This window comes from Gigantopelta aegis, unplaced genomic scaffold (assembly GCF_016097555.1).
Source record: "Gigantopelta aegis isolate Gae_Host unplaced genomic scaffold, Gae_host_genome ctg3252_pilon_pilon, whole genome shotgun sequence".
NCBI classification, from domain to species: Eukaryota; Metazoa; Mollusca; class Gastropoda; order Neomphalida; family Peltospiridae; genus Gigantopelta; species Gigantopelta aegis.
In genome coordinates this window covers 41,856-58,718 of record NW_024533251.1, presented here as the reverse complement: position 1 = coordinate 58,718, position 16,863 = coordinate 41,856, and the positions used below count along the sequence as shown (strand labels likewise).

General features: G+C 35.4%; 1 pseudogene; it reads right to left on the bottom strand.

The window, feature by feature from the left end:
* Positions 1 to 328: 328 nt before the first annotated feature.
* On the bottom strand, positions 329 to 15,003 carry LOC121392008 (annotated as a pseudogene).
* Between the last annotated feature and the right edge of the window lie 1,860 nt (positions 15,004 to 16,863).

Genomic DNA, 16,863 nt, shown 5'->3' with positions numbered 1-16,863 from the left:
AATGTTTACTGAGTTTTAATATTTGGAGTCAATGTTTCTTCATTCTAATGGTATTGTCTTACAAACAACATAAACATCAGCAATAACTATTTTGTAAGTTATTTGTAGTATCACATGTAGTTTGTGGCTAAAGTTCTTTGAAGTAACCATTAATTTGTTATTGAACACACAGATTGTGTGGTGTTTCTCAAATTACATCAAAAAAGATGTATGTATTATTAATAAGTAACTATGTAACTCATACATAGGATGTGTCCTATATGACAACTACGTCAGATGCTAACCACCTTATGTCACTAACTACTTATAACAAGTTTTTAGAACCAGGTTAATCCACTGGGAAGATACGAATTGTGTTGGTGTTAGCTGGACCAGGCCTCCAACCACTGAGGACAATAATGGAGGATCCTTTTTGGACAAAGCCTTTCTTTTTAGAGCCAAGCTATGGCACAATCAAATCTCTTCTCCATATCATCAGTCCAGTTTTTGTGTGTCTTTTGGGATGTGGATAATATATCGAGGATGGATTCCACGATGAAGATGGCACTATAATGAAGAAAGAATAGAATGTAATCAGTATATATATATATGTGTGTGTGTGTGTGTGTGTGGTTTACCAGTCGTGCTACACGTCTATCTCTAGTGACAGCTACGATAGGACAACGTGGTCGATATCGAGCCAAATTAAAGGCAGTCCTGGACAAAATTAGAATTTAAAGTGGGTGTGGTTAAATTAATAGATATTAAGGTTTGACAAACCTATTCCATTACCTTCCAGTAGTTGTGAGACAAACAATGGCAGCTGAATTTTTGAGAGAAGGATGCATCTACTGCAGCAATGGCTGTTGTGGTCATAACATCAGTTGGTTTAGGTGTCAAAAAACGAAGCTCATCCAAAACAACTCTATGGAACATGGCAGCTTCAAGCTTCACAACATAATCTTGTGCATCATTTCAACAGCTTGAACAGGATACTTGCCTACATAATAAAAAAGAGTAATAAAAATTGAAACAAGATGGCTGATATATAATAGGACATTTGTGTACCTTTGGCTGTCTCTCCTGACAACATGACACAGTCAGCTCCATCCAGAACAGCATTTTGCAACATCACTAGTTTTCTGCTCTAGTGGGGCGTGGCTTTTGACACCATACTTTCCAACATCTATAACAAAATAAATGCATGAGATGTTAAGAGTTAAAAAATCTATCTCTACATGGAGCCAATTCATCACATTATAATGCTATCTCTTTAAAATCTAATATTATAGTGACATCAAAACCATGCAAGTATATATCATCTATATAGTGTACAAGTCTAAAATGTAATATACACCATAGTATTTAATATAATACAATATGTATTATATATATATATAAAATATTATAATATATATATATATAATATATATATTATATGTAATGTAATATGTAATGTATATATATATATGTATATGTGACCTGATTTGCAAAAAAGGACCACTTCTGTTTAAAACATTTGTAACCTGATTTTTTTGAACAAACTACTGTTAAAACATCTCAGTTTTGTATCCATACAGTTTGCTATATGTGGGCTAACTAAGAACTAATCTAATGTATGCAAAACTGTTTTTTTAATATTTTTAAAGTGTTTTTTCACAAATCAGGTCGCAAATAGTGTGACAGAAGTGGTCCCCTTTTTGTGTAAATCAGGTCACACACATACAACACATATATATATATATATATTACATATCTATGTACATCTCCCTTTCAAAGTATCTCTATCTGTCCCCAGATATATTATTATGACATATAATATATTAAATATCTTGATATCTTACTGAGTGGCAACAATAACTGGTTTTCCTTCACGATTACATCGTCCTATCATCATTTTTGAGCCAGAAACACTTTTTCTGCTGGTATTTCTATGCCCAGATCTCCTCGAGCAAACCATGATACCATCGCTAGCTTTGAAGAACCTCATCAAAGTTTTCAACTCCTTCTTCACTCTCAATCTACCTCACAAACATATCCTGTGTTTATTCTCAATTTTTGTACCTTGGATATAATTTTAATGTGTTTCCCCTTCTCTCCCAAATGAGCTTTGACATCAAAAACATCCTGAGCTTTACGAATAAATGATGCAAAGAACCATATCAACACCTTGTTCTACTCCCAAATGTAAGATCCTAATAAAGAAGGACAGTTCTAATCTGTTCATCTTTCTACTAATCCTCTGCTGGCTAGGTCATCTACTCATCAAGCAATATCCATACATCAATTCATTCATTCAAGTAAAACAGCCAGCTAGATACTAACCACCAAACCAACTATAATTAACTAACTTCTTGTCTTTCTCAGACAAGCTGGCAGATTTAACCACTTTCCCAGAAGATTAACTCCTTTCCTTGATCCAAGCAGCCACCATTTTGAACAACTAAGACAGTAAAGTGATATGATTAAGGATGTGGGTACAAACTTGTTATCAAAGTCTTATCAGTCTTTTTGTCGGTAACCTTCAAAGAAATAAGACCATCATCAACATACACTAGATCACCTCGATTAAGAGTCTGTGAAAAGAAATTCGTACATAATGAATATACTGCATATTGTTTTAAAGGACATTATATCAGTTAAATATAATTATAGGACTTCAATTATTGTATAACTTTATGGTACATGTGAACAGTGCATGCAAAAAATGTGATGGGGAGGTGTTACACTAATTAACAATAATCATAGTTTAATTTTATAGAAATATAACGAACTTTTTATTATGTTTTTTGTAGTCAACATAAATGATATTTTTTGTCTCCCCTGCTTCTTTAAATTTTTCGTCAATAGTGAGTGTCAAAGTGTCTCCAGTTCTCAGTTCCAATCTCAGCTGAACCTCCCTGAACAGAGGAAATATTATAATAATTAAGTTTAAAGGTTATCATGATCTATAATATGGTTCATAATTCAATTATAATCACTCACTCCTTTGAGCAATCCTGTTCTAATTTCTGGCCCTTTGGTGTCCAGAGCTAAGGCAATGCTCTTGTCCTCCACCCAGATCATTAGCGTACGCACATTTTTAATAGTTTGCTCATGATACTAAGACAATACAACAATAATAACAATGAACAGAGAGATTTAACAGCTGGTTTTTTAACTGCATTCAATCTATTCAAGTCACTGAAAAGAATTGTAGATGTATATCTCTTAAATACTATATGAATATTAGGAAACTTATATATGTATAAACTATAGTTTCTGAAAAAGTATATGTGTTGGAATGCTGGCAGGCATATGTTCATGTGTTCAATTCTTACAGCATATTTCCATGAGAGAAGTTCATCCTAGCAATGCACATCCCATTTTTGATGAGATTGACCATTACCTCAACAGATTGACTAGCAGGACCTGCAAAATAGGTGCATAGATTGAAGTATTACATATATGCATACAAACTACGCACCTATGGTGCATATAATATGGCCGTGTTACGGAGAATGTGAGGCTGAGTGAAGATGTCCAGAAGACCACAGATGTTCCAGATGAGTGCGGCCAGTTGAGCTTCAAAGTGGGGCATTTCATCTCCATAATTGCTGCCCTGAGATCCAATACGAGATCTCTTTCTGGTCCAACTTCAGAACCTTCTTGAGGGGTTCACTAACACCAAGATGGCGTCGCCATGTTTGAACCTTGTCTATATTGGGTGGATCATGAATAAATTAGTACGTGGGATGTCAACAACAATATAGGGGGCTGGTTTTTTTGGCTGGATTTTACTGGAGCAACAATTACTTACAAAATCTCAAGCTAAAGACTTCACTGTATCCCACCTCCTTGGAACAGGTCACATGGTATGGTCATTGCAGCTACCTGCAAAACGACTATTATCCATTAGGTCATACCACTGATGGTATAGTGCAGTATATGTCATCGCTGATATGTCCCCATTACCATCTTGCTACCCCAGCAATTAGACATGCAGACTTAATAAACAATTATTAAATCCTAATCCACTACAAGACTAGAACATTCATCTGCTTTGAGAACATTAGGAAAAGTTCATGTAGGGAGTTAGGGTGTCAGAAACAAAGTGAGAATGGTTCCTCAGAGGACATCACCAGAGAATTCACAAGAGTTGTGTTGAAGAGAGGGATCTTGCACAAGTGGGTTAATAACCTAATTATATTTCTTCTTATTTAGTCCTGCTTTGTTTCAGGCAAACGATTGTAGTTTTGGCATCAGAGAGAGATTTTGCTCTGAAAGAGATGAAATCAATGGCTGATCAATGTCAAGTTATTGCATCAAGTTTGAATTGTTAGCTAAACAATGTGAATAAAAGTAGCCAGATCATTGTCAACTGGTTGAGCAGATTGATTATTGACATCAGATTGAACTATCTAACTTTTTCACATTCATTGAATTAGTTATTTCATGTTCTATTGTAGTATTACTTGTAGTAAAGGGGCTGAGTCTGTTCATCTTCACTTTGAGACTTGACAAGAAATCCATCTTTCAGTATTTTCAATAAGTGTAGTGCTAAGGACTTATTTGTTTTCATGTATAAGGTTATTATCTGTCATATCCTGTCATATTGTCAAAAGGTAACTTTGTCTCCTTCCTTCCTGCATTCTTCCAGCTCAACGCTTTCTTTTGTTCTTATTTTTTAACTACTTCTTGTTTCTATCTTATCTTATTTTCTGAGCTCTCCTTAACATGTGTTGCATCCTTTCTAAGAAGCCTCTTAGATTGAACTTCATCAGATTTTTGTTCCTCTCCTTGTTCTCTTTCTTCTACAACTTTCATCTCCTTGAATGGATTCATTTGTTGATCTCTCTTCTAGCAGAGTAATTACTAGTTAATTGTGGTATTGTTATTATGACTTATTGTACATGTACTGTAACTATGAGTATGAGTAAGGTGGGCATAGAGTGGAGGAAGGCTTCCAAAAAAGTTGGGGGGGGGCTGAAAACTTATTTGTACACAGTCATCACTTACAAAAGCTAAACATTTTTAAACGAGAATTAAAAACTACACCAAATATTTTTCTTCATTCATCATTTCTTTCAACAAACTTAAAGTAATGAATGCTTTGCATGCAAAATGGGTTACTCTATGGCCATTGGGGGGTTTGGGGGGAGGGGCCCCTTCGTCCCCACCCTCAGCCTACTATGGTGGGTTCTGATAGACACTATCAGAACCCACAAATTACAAATAACTATTTTCATTAAAGTAGAGTATTTGGTAATTTAGTCAAGTATTACATGTAGTAGTAGCTAAAGTCCTTGGATGCCCATAGACCCACAAATTAATTTGTATTGAAACACACAGATTGTGGGTGTTTCTCAAATTTACATCAAAAAGAGATGTATTCTGGTATATTAATAAGTAGCTATGTAACTATACATAGGATGTGTCCCCTATATGACAAACTACGTAAGATGCTAAACAACCTTATGTCCACTAACTATCTATAACAAGTTTTTAAAAACAGGTTAATCCACTGGGAAGATACGAATTGTGTTGGTGTTAGCTGGACCAGGCCTCCAACCACTGAGGGCAATAATGGAGGATCCTTTTTGGACAAAGCCTTTCTTTTTAGCCCAAGCTATGGCACAATCAAACCTCTTCTCCATATCATCAGTCCAGTTTTTGGGTGTCTCCCTTGGGATGTGCGATAATATAGAGGATGGATTTCCACGATGAAGATGGCACTGTAATGAAAGAAAAAAGATAAGAATGTAATCATATATATACATGTGTGTGTGTGGTGTGTGGTTACCAGTCGTGCTTACACATCTGTCTCTAGTGACAGCTATGATAGGACAACGTGGGCGATATCGAGCCAAACTAAAGGCAGTCTGGACAAAAATAAGAATTAAAGTGGGTGTGTGGTTAAATTTAATAGATATTAAAACTTTGACAAATCTATTCCATTACCTTCCGAGTAATTGTGAGACAAATAATGGCAGCTGCATTTTGAGAGAAGGATGCATCACTGCAGCAATGGCTGTTGTGGTCATAACATCAGTTGTTTAGTGTTAGTTTCAAAAAACGAAGCTCATCCAAAACAACTCGATGGAACATTACAGCTTCAGCTTCACAAACATACTTGTGCATCATCTCAACAGCTTGAAACAGGATACTTGCCTACATAATAAAAAAGGAGTCATAAAAAATTGAAACAAGATGGCTGATATATAATATGTTGGACCTTTGGGTACTGTCTGTCTCTGACAACATGACCAGTCAGCTCCATCAAGAAAGCATTTGCAAACATCACTAGTTTCTGCTCTAGTGGGGCTTGGCTTTGACACCATACTTTCCAACATCTAATAATAAAAATAAATACATGGGATGTTAAGAGTTAAAAATCTATCTCTACATTGAGCCAATTCATCACATTAGCTATCTCTTAAAAATCTCTATTAAGTGGTATCCAAACCATGCAAGTATATATCAATCTATATTATGTGTTACAAATGTACATCTAGTATTTATTAACCAATACACATATGCAATAGTATATATATATATCTAGTGATTATATATAAGATAGATATATATATATAAAAATTTATATATATATGTTACATAGCGCCGTACATCTCCTTGCCTAGGTATCTTTCTACTACTATCTGTCCCATATATATTATGACATATAATATATATATATCTGATATCTGAAAATGCTTACTTGAGTGGCAACAATAACTGGTTTTTCCTTCACGATTACATCTGTCCTATTCATCATTTTTTGAGCCAGAAACACTTTTTCTGCTGGTATTTCTATGCCCAGATCTCCTCCTCGAGCAACCATGATACCATCGCTAGCTTGAAGAACCTCATCAAAATTTTCAACTCCTTCTTCACTCTCGATCTACCTCACAAACATATCCTGTGTTTATTCTCAATTTTGTACCTTGGATATAATTTTAATGTGTTTGCCCTTCTCTCCCAAATGAGCTTTGATGTCAAAAACATCCTGAGCTTTACGAATAAATGATGCCAAAAACCATATCAACACCTTGGTTCTACTCCAAATGTAAGATCCTAATAAAGAAAGACAGTTCTAATCTGTTCATCTTTCTATCTTTGCTCTGCATCTACTGCTAGGTCATCTACCCATCCAGGCAGAAAGGTAAGTATCCTTACATCCATTCATTCATTCAATTTAAACACCCAGCTAGAATACTAACCACCCAAACCAACCATATTAACTAACTTTTTTGTCTTTCTCAGATAGAGCTGGTAGATCAAACCACTTTCCCAGGAAGATTAATTCCTTTTCCCTTGATCCAAAGCATGCCACCATTTTGAACAACTACAGACAGTAAAGGGATATGATTAAGGATGTGGGTAACAAACTTGTTATCAAAGTCTTATCAGTCTTTTTTTCGGTAACCTTCAAAGAAATAAGACCATCATCAACATACACTAGATCACCTCGATTAAGAGTCTGTGAAAAGAAATTCATACATTATGAATATACTACATATTGTTAAAAGGACATTATATCAGTTAAATATAATTATAGGACTTCAATATTGTATACCTTATGGTACATGTGAACAGTGCATGCTAAAAATGTGATGGGAAGGTGTACACTAAATTAACAATAATCATAGTTTAATTTATAGAAATATAACGAACTTTTTATTATGTTTTTGTAGTCAACATAAATGATATTTTTGTCTCCTGCTTCTTTCTTTATATTTTTCGTCCAATAGTGAGTGTCAAAGTGTCTCCAGTTCTCAGTTCAATCTCAGCTGAACCTCCCTGAACAGAGGAAATATTATAATAATTAAGTTTAAGCGTTATCATTATGATCATAGTTATCATTATGGTCTCATAATATTCAATTATAATCACTCACTCCTTTGAGCAATCCTGTTCTAATTTCTGGCCCCTTTGGTGTCCAGAGCTAAGGCAATGTCTCTTGTCCTCCACCAGATCATTAGCAGTACGCACATTTTTAATAGTTTTATGCTCATGATACTAAGACAATACAACAATAAAATACATAATAGGATTTAGAGCTGTTTTTAAATTGCATTCAATCTATTCAAGTCAATGAAGAAAATTGTAGATGTATAGACTCTTACAACACTATATTAATATTAGAAACTTAATATATATAAACTAATAGATCAGTAGTTTCTAAAAAAGTATAATGCTGTTGGAATGATGGCAGTCCATATGTGTTCAATTCTTACAGCATAGTTCTCCATGAGAGAAGTTCATCCTAGCAATCGCACATCCCAGCTTTGATGAGATTGACCATTACCTCACAGATTGACTAGAGGACCTGCAAATAGGCATGATAAATTGACAATGTATGCATGCAAACTACGCACCTATGGTGCATATAACTGCCCGTGTTACGAGGATGTGAGGCTGAGGTGAAGATGTCCAGAATGACACAGATGTTCCAGATGAGGTGCTGGCCAGTTGAGCTTCAAAGTGGGGCATTTCATCTCCATAGTTGCTGCCCTGAGATCCAATACAGATCTCTTTCTTGGTCTAACTTCAGAACCTTCTTGCGGCGTCATGCCATGTACTGCTCGATGAAAAAATTAGTACTGGGATGTCAACAACAATATAGGTGGGGCTGTTTTTTTTGCTTTTTCTAGATGGATTTACTGGCAGAACAGTTACTTACAAAATCTCAAGCTAAAGACTTTCACTGTATCCCACCTCCTGGAACAGGTCAACACGGTATGGTCATTGCAGGTACTTGCAACGACTTGGACTTACCTAACCCAAAAAGCTATATGCCTAAAAAAACTTCTTTTTCATTTACACATGAATACACTTCAGTTCCTGTCAAACCCAGTATGAAAATTGAGTGGCTTGTCCTCGTTCTCCCCCTTCCCCCTCCCGTCATCCAATATCATTTCGATATTGGTCACAGTTCATATCATCTATACCAGATGATTTCCTTGAATACATGCCCATAGAACAACCAAAAGTTTGGTGGATAAGATGAATTACATGGAGAATGTTCCGTCGAAAAGGTCAGTCCTTGTTTTAAGATTACTATCCAAGAACAATGCAGGATTAATGTAATGAAAATCTGCAGACCACAACCCCTTCAAGTGGATACATTATTGAGATTCATTATCAAATTACTGAGGGGTGTGCAATACTTAGAACAACAACACATATGTCACTTAGATTTAAAATTAGCTACACATATTGCTCACAGAAGATTTCCAACCTAGTCCTTGTGTGATTTGGTGTGCTTGTACAATTCCAGATGCCTCATCATCCTTCAATGGCATTCATGGTATAACGTGGAGGCACTAGAGCCCCACTTGCGTCCCTGAAAGTTCTTTCTCAGTCATTCACAATTGTAGAAGAGACTCAAAAACATATAGAACACTTTGTTATAAAGGACAGCCTGCATTGCATTGGGGGTTTTATATGAGCTTGCCACTAGAGGTGATCATCCTTTGGGAGATTATCCATTAGGTCATACCACTGATGGTATAGTGCAGTGATATGTCATCTGATATGTCCCCCATTAACCATCTTGCTACCCCCAGCAATTAGCAGACTAATAAAACAATTATTAGATCCTAATCCAGCTACAGACTAGACATTTCATCTGCCTTTGAGAACATTAGGAAAGCTACGTAGGGAGTTAGGGTGTCAGAACAAACCGTGAAAATGGTTCCTCAGAGGACATCAACCAGAGAATTCACAAGAGTTTGTGAAGAGAAAAGGGATCTTGCACAAGTGGGTTTAATAAGTAATATCTCGTTATTTTAGTCCCATGCTTTGTTTCAGGCGCAACGAATTGGTAGTTTTCTGGCATCAAGAAGATTTTGCTTTGGAAAGAGATGAAATCATGGCACTGATCAATGTCAAGTTATTGCATCGAGTTTGAATTGTTAGCTAAGCAATGTGAATCAATGTCTGTGCAGCTAAGGAGGTCATTTGATAACTTGTGTACAATCACTAATATTGTGTGTTACAGCTGTTATATCTATAGGCTCAAAAAAGAGAAAAAGGTACAGCTGTACAAGCAAGTGAAAGTGCCTTTGAAGCTTATGAAATGTTACATAAAGAACTGGAAAGAATTAGTTGTGTGGGGAACGAGATATGGCAAGAACTCAAGTATGCTGAGTTGACACTGTGTCAAGTAGAGTTAATATTTTTTTTTTTTTTTTTTTTCTACATTAGATAGATGAACTAAAGAAGCTGTGTATAAAAGCTCACAAGTTGATGATAGGGATTAGGCTAACTTAAATATTAAGTTTCTGTGAATAACCTACTTATTGGTTAGAGAGTGGTATGCGTTGCTCAACAATTCTATCTTTTAACAAGAGAATACAGACGCATGTGTGTTCAATGGCATCCAGAGTGAGTGCCTAGTTATATTGTATTTAATTAACGATCTTTTACCTTCTCATATAAATATTTTCTGGTCTCATCTATTACAGAAAATATGTAGAGTAAATGTACATGTATACAGACTGGTCATTCTCATACATAAACATTTTTTATTATCATTTTATTTTCCCTAGCCTGTAATTTAAAGTGATCAACTACTTTTTGATTCCCTCAATTTATCTCTCCTCCAATGTTTTTTTGATGATATTACATATTAATATCATCAGTTTGTAAGGATAAGTACTTTTAGCATTAATGATACTCTCTCTCTCTCTCTCTCAGAATGCTAAGTTAAAGTTGAATAACACCGAGGGCACTTTCAGTAATTTTTTTGATTTTTTCTTTTTAGCGGTGTGGAGTTGCTGCTTATAAAAGCTGAAGAGAAAACAAAAGGCTGCAAGATGTCACCACATTCATAACTTAATGATTGTCAGATAATCATTAAAATTCACTTTAATTGTGAATATATTCTAAAATCAAACAATGGTATATATACTTTCTAGTATACCTTAATATATACAAGTGATTCTCAGGCAATCAATGAGAAATAGATAGATAGATAGATGTATTTTTTGACTGTAGATATTTTTTATTTAAGTGATTGATGTAGTGAGGAGAAGGAAGAACTAAAAGTTGAGGAACAGTTTGTTCTTCTTCCTGAAACGGTGTTCTTCATTGCAAATGCTCACTGTAGTTTTGACCGACCCGTAAAGCTGTTCTTCTACTATGTCTTCGACGACCATTCTATAAGAGAGAGAATTTACAAGTTTTAAGATATAACATAGCAGATACTATCCACTATTAGTGACGTTTTCTACAAGCTTTCTATATACAGGCAAGAGGCATTACTGGCTGGTAGAATTGGAGGCTCTTAATTGAGGCCTCTTCCATCAAGTCATGTTTACTTACCGTTGCTTAACCTCAGTGATACCTATTGCCTAAGTCATTCAGACACCCAATGACTCTACAACTAAGCCATCAACAAACTTACTTCTTTCTCTTGAGAAATCTTCCCCATCTTTATCAACAGACCTCTATAACTCTTCTTCTCATAAGATGATGCACATGGTGGGTCACTTTCTTCTGGCAAACTGTCAGGAATAATCAGTTTTTGTCATTTGATTCATTGACAGCCTTACAAAGAAATAAGATAACATTTGCAGATATAAATGTCCTTCTCACCTTACTTTTCTTTCTCTGCTGCTTTGTTGATTTGGTCCTACTATGATGAGGGCCGTCGTTTGACAGTCTCACCCAATCCTTCTTTTGATTTCTTTGTTTAGGTTTTGCCTCTTCATCCATATACAGTATATTTGATTTTAGTATAACTTCATCTGCTCTATTACGAACTTCGAGCAAGACATTATATCTAGTACCTAGGGAATAAGTAAATAATGTAGTGACTTGTCCAGTCTATAGGTCAGTTTGTTTATTCTTTTGCTTTGTTTTATTGTACCTTTCTTAAGTAGGATGGACTAAATCTTTCACTTCTTCAATATCAGAAGTTTGTAAACTCTAGATCGAAAAAAGATCGCGAAGATTTTTAAGCTCGTTGTGTATTCTATTAAAAAAAATCATCAAACTCACACGCATTAAACTGTAACTTGACTTACCGCAGAATTGCACCACTAAAGAAGCTTTCAATTATAATTATATGCTTTTAGTGCTTCTATCATCACTCATAGCTATAGTGAGAAAAGGAGTGGTTTCCTGCTATCAAAGTAATTTACTCACAAGAGTAAAATGTTTACTTGCGAGGAGCTTGTGATGTTTCTTTCTATATAAAATAGTAGATATTAAGATAAGACTATAATATTTACTTCTATGGAGGTCTTGGAGGTGCTGGTGGCTCAGTAATAGGCTTACTTGTAGCTCGTTCTATTGTGTGAGGGCCCTTTTTCTTGGCTTGCCATCTCTTTGCTATTTGCTTTTGTAGAAGTAGCAATAACAGTAGATATTTTGATGTAGACGGTTTACTAATTACAGTGGGTGTTGAGAAGGTTTCAATCACGGCTACATTATAGAGTCATTTTGTTTATTATCAGTAAGTCTCTGTGGTCAAAGTCTCATCAGAGGAGTACTGACCAGGGACATTCCACTAGCCACTTCCATTGAATAATCTGTTATACCTATCAGAAGTCTCTGTGATCAAAATCTCATCGGAGGAGTAATGACAGGGACATTCTCACTAGCCCCTTCCATTGAATAACTGTTGTATTATCGAAGTCTCTGTGATCAAAATCTCATCGGAGGGAGTAGTATGACAGGGACATTCCTCACTAGCCACTTCCATTGAATAAATCTGTTATAATTATCAGAAGTCTCTGTGGTCAAAATCTCATCAATGAGAGTAATTGACAGGATTATTCTCATAGCCACTTCATCTGTTATACTATCAGAAGTCTCTGTGGTCAAAATCTCATCAGAGGGAGTAATGACAGGCCATTGTCAGTAGCCATTCCTATTGATTGTATCTGTTATACTATCAGAAGTCCTCTGTGATCAAAGTCGTCATCAGAGGGAGCACTGACAGGGACATTCTCTCTAGCCACTTCCATTGATTCATCTTTATACTGTCAGGCGCTTGATCCTCCAAGGTCTTTCATTAGAAAATAACAACAGGGTCTTCTCCATCTCTCTTTAAGTAATATCAGGTGATCCTTGACTCAGCTTCATTATTTACAATAAGAACCAGGGACAGTCTTCATAGTATCTGTTGGTAATTCACTAAAGTGAAAACATGGATATTTGCTGTCACAAAAATCTGCTTTACACAATCTGTTGTAATACAATGGTGAAGTCGCCTTCAGTATTTTAGTATTATTAGGAGAGTTTCTCAATTTCCATTGAAATATCAGGCAGAATCTCATCATTAGAAATAACGATAGGGACATCTTTCATTGCGAACAGTCCTCTAAATCATCGGTTGTGGCATAGCTAAGTTATTGTCATTGTGAATCACCACTTATCATCTGTAGTACATCAGTCACATCTCTCTATAATTACTCTCCTCATTAATTGGAACTAGTTTTGACAAGATAGATTTGGAACAGGGTCATAGTTTCGCTGGTTGAGCCTTCAAATATACAGTAGTGTCAGATGTAAGATTCCGTTAACATAAGTCTGGTTTGATGGACTTAGAATAGCTCCTTCTTTATAACATCATCAGTTACTTGTTCAGAACCTAATTTCATTGCTACTTTGGTTTCTCATTAAAATCTGTTTGAATGTTAATATCGACTGTGTGAAGGATGCATCATCAACCCACTGCAAATTACCTGCGATGACTTTACTTTCAAACTCTTGATGGATCAGCAAATCAACCCTCCTCCCGAACGGTCTGATGAGTAACATCAATCCCTCCCAGAATTGGTTTGGTCATAGCACTATCCTCCCAATAAAAGTTAGGCGAGATCATTGTCAACCTGCTTAATCAGATTGAGATTATTGACATCAGATTACTATCTAACTTTTTTTCACATTCATTGAATTATTATTTTTCATGTGCTCATTGTAGTATTACTGGTAGTAATGGGCTGAGTCTGTTCCTCTTCACTTCGACAACTTGGACAAGAAATCCATCTTCAGTATTTTTCAATAAGTGGTATTGTAATGGTTCAAGAGACTTATCGTCATTTTCAGTGTTAAGGGTCTATTTGTGATGATGGTTCTTCTCCTGTCTATGTGTCAGATGAAGAGGTAACTTTGTCTCCTTCCTTGGCTTCTTCCAGCTCGACGATTTCTTTTTCTCTTGTTTTTTTAAACTACTCTTGTTTCCACCCTTATCTTTAATTTCCTGAGCTATCCGTAACATGTGTTGCAATCAGCTTCCTAAGAAGCTCTTAGATTGGAGCTTCATCAGATTTTTGTTCCTCTCCTTGTTCACTTTCTTCACAACTTTCATCTCCTCTGAATAGATTTCCCGATAGGGTGGATTCATGTGTGATCTCTCTTCTACGCAGAGGCATCCTAAGTTAATTGTTGTATTCAATGGAGCCATTGTTATTGTATTTCTTGTACGAGTAAAAAGATTACTGTAACGATGAGTAGGTGTGGCTTCTGTAAGGACAAGGGTAGTAGTTGTATTTTCTTTTTCTGTTTCAAAATCTTCTTTTACTTTTTTCCGTAACTGAAGGAGGTGGCGGGACAAAGGACTGAGTCAGGGATCAGGACTACCGATTTTCTTTCTTTTTGTGTACTTTTTGGGTCATATCACTTGTTTGAAGACGAGCTGATCTTCTCCTCTTCTCTCTGTGTTGCTCAGGAACTTGTTCCTCTTGTTGACTCTTGTCCTATAGTACCTTTTTGTTGTTCATCCTAAACATATTAATATAATTAATAAATTAGTATTTCATTTAAAAATAATTATCCTTGCATAACTTTTATATCATAGTCCTGAAACTAGTTTCTGAACTTAATTGTTGTTTATTGACACCTTCTTTAATTTTTGAATTACTAGGATGGTCTCTTTTTACGACCCTAAGTAATAATACACTTGATGGTTTTAGTATACTTTAGTATATTTCTGTATACCTTCTTCCCAACTTTCTCTAGTTCTTGCAGAATGGGACGTGCCTCAGATAACATCAATTCTGGATCTTCTTCTGCTTCCCCAAATTGCTTCATTTAGTCCTGGTCTTTGTCGTTGAGAGTTACGTCTGAATTTAATCCGATACTTTTCAAAAGGCAACAAATCTTTACTTGACATCCAGGCTCTGAAATGGAATTAAGTAGGTAAAATACAGTGGGTTGTGTCAGGACCAGAGACTCATATGCTTTAACTTACACATCATGAGATCCATAAAAGAATACAAAATAGTGGTTAGCTGAAGGTGGTTGATTATTTCGTGGCTTAGGTACTATCTAGAGAGAGTACATACATACATACACACGTCGTGCATTCTTGTACGTATGCAATTGGAACTTACTCGAGCTGGCCATTGAGGATAGCCCTCTCATTTTAGCCCAGACTAAATCTGACGGCTGATAGTCGTCTTCTGACGTACCAGCCATGAAAATGTCGAAGTTAAATGATAGGTAGAAAATAAAATCTTCAATAATTATTATTAACTAGCGCAGAACTAATCAGCGATTTTTGCAGCTGTTTATTTTAGCCACGCCTTTCGTTACGCCTCCAATTTAGTCGGTTCGTGTCTAAATATGGCAGAGAGTACTGATATGACAGAAGACATTACAACAATGATGAAGGCGAAGAAGAAAGTAAGTATGCATATGTTAATGTTTTTTATTAATGATTGTTTTAAAACAGCACAACCAATAGAAACTTCAAGCCACGCCCCACCATCCCCGAAAATTCCCAAACGTCCAATGTTCTGCCTTCCTTCTCTTCTCTTTAGACAAGAGAAAAGAATTCCCTAATATGCCGCTGCTTGAGAGTACACAGAAACTAAGTATAATGTGGAGAATGCAACAGACAAAGAAAAGGAGGTATGCTTAGTCTAAGGGTACTGGGAATGAGTTATGCCCTAGTAATATACTGTACAGTGAAAAAATTATGCTAGATTTAATGTGGCAAATTTTCCTACTGCATCTAAAATTTTTTGCATTTATTTATTAACGAAAATTGTTGTGAATTTAATTTTACTAAACACTTTAATTTTTAAGGTAATTTGCCCAATTTTATCCTCCCCCCTACTGTATGGTATATACTGCCTCAATAAGTAATTATTAACTCATTACCTAAGTGTTAGTCCCATATTGGTCCCTAAATTAGATGCCCTTTGTATTAACTATTATATTATACATTTTGTAGATTTATCAATCTGAAAGTATTGCTAGGAAAGAAAGCTACAGAAAAGAAAGGCTGCTCTTGCTGCAAAATATCCTAATGCTGTATTATCAAGTGAGTTTACTGATCATCTATTTATTTATCTAGCTAGCCATTTATTCACTCATTATTTTTTTATATTAATTTTTATTTTAGGGAAGAAAAGAAGTAAGTCTTTCAAACTGTTGGGGGTTACTGAGAAAGCTCCAAAAAAGAGGACAGAAAAGAAAAGCTACTTCTCAGTAGCTCCCACACCTACAGAACCTAACTCTACCTCGACAACTGGTACTAGATCACGTCCATCTTATCAAGACGTTAAAGTACCTGGTACAGAAATAGCTGTGTTTACTCCAGAGTTCTTAGAATATAACAAAAGTTAGTAAAGTGAAATGAATGTACGTATTATTGGCAAGGACATAAAGTTCCTGAATATAGCTAAACCTATTGTCTTTTAAAACAAAACAAAATAACTATGGAATGATAAATTTTAGAGAAACAATACTAGTTCATCTTATTAAATGGAATATTATGTTACATGCATTGCCTATAGTTAGTGTTTTAATGAAATTTAATTTATTAATATTTTTGCAATTTTTGCAGTAAAATACTACACAAAATAAAAAATTATGTAGTGTGACTTCTAATATTGTGCAAATTTGAAAGTGAACTATAATTTTTATCTTTTTTAGAACTCAATG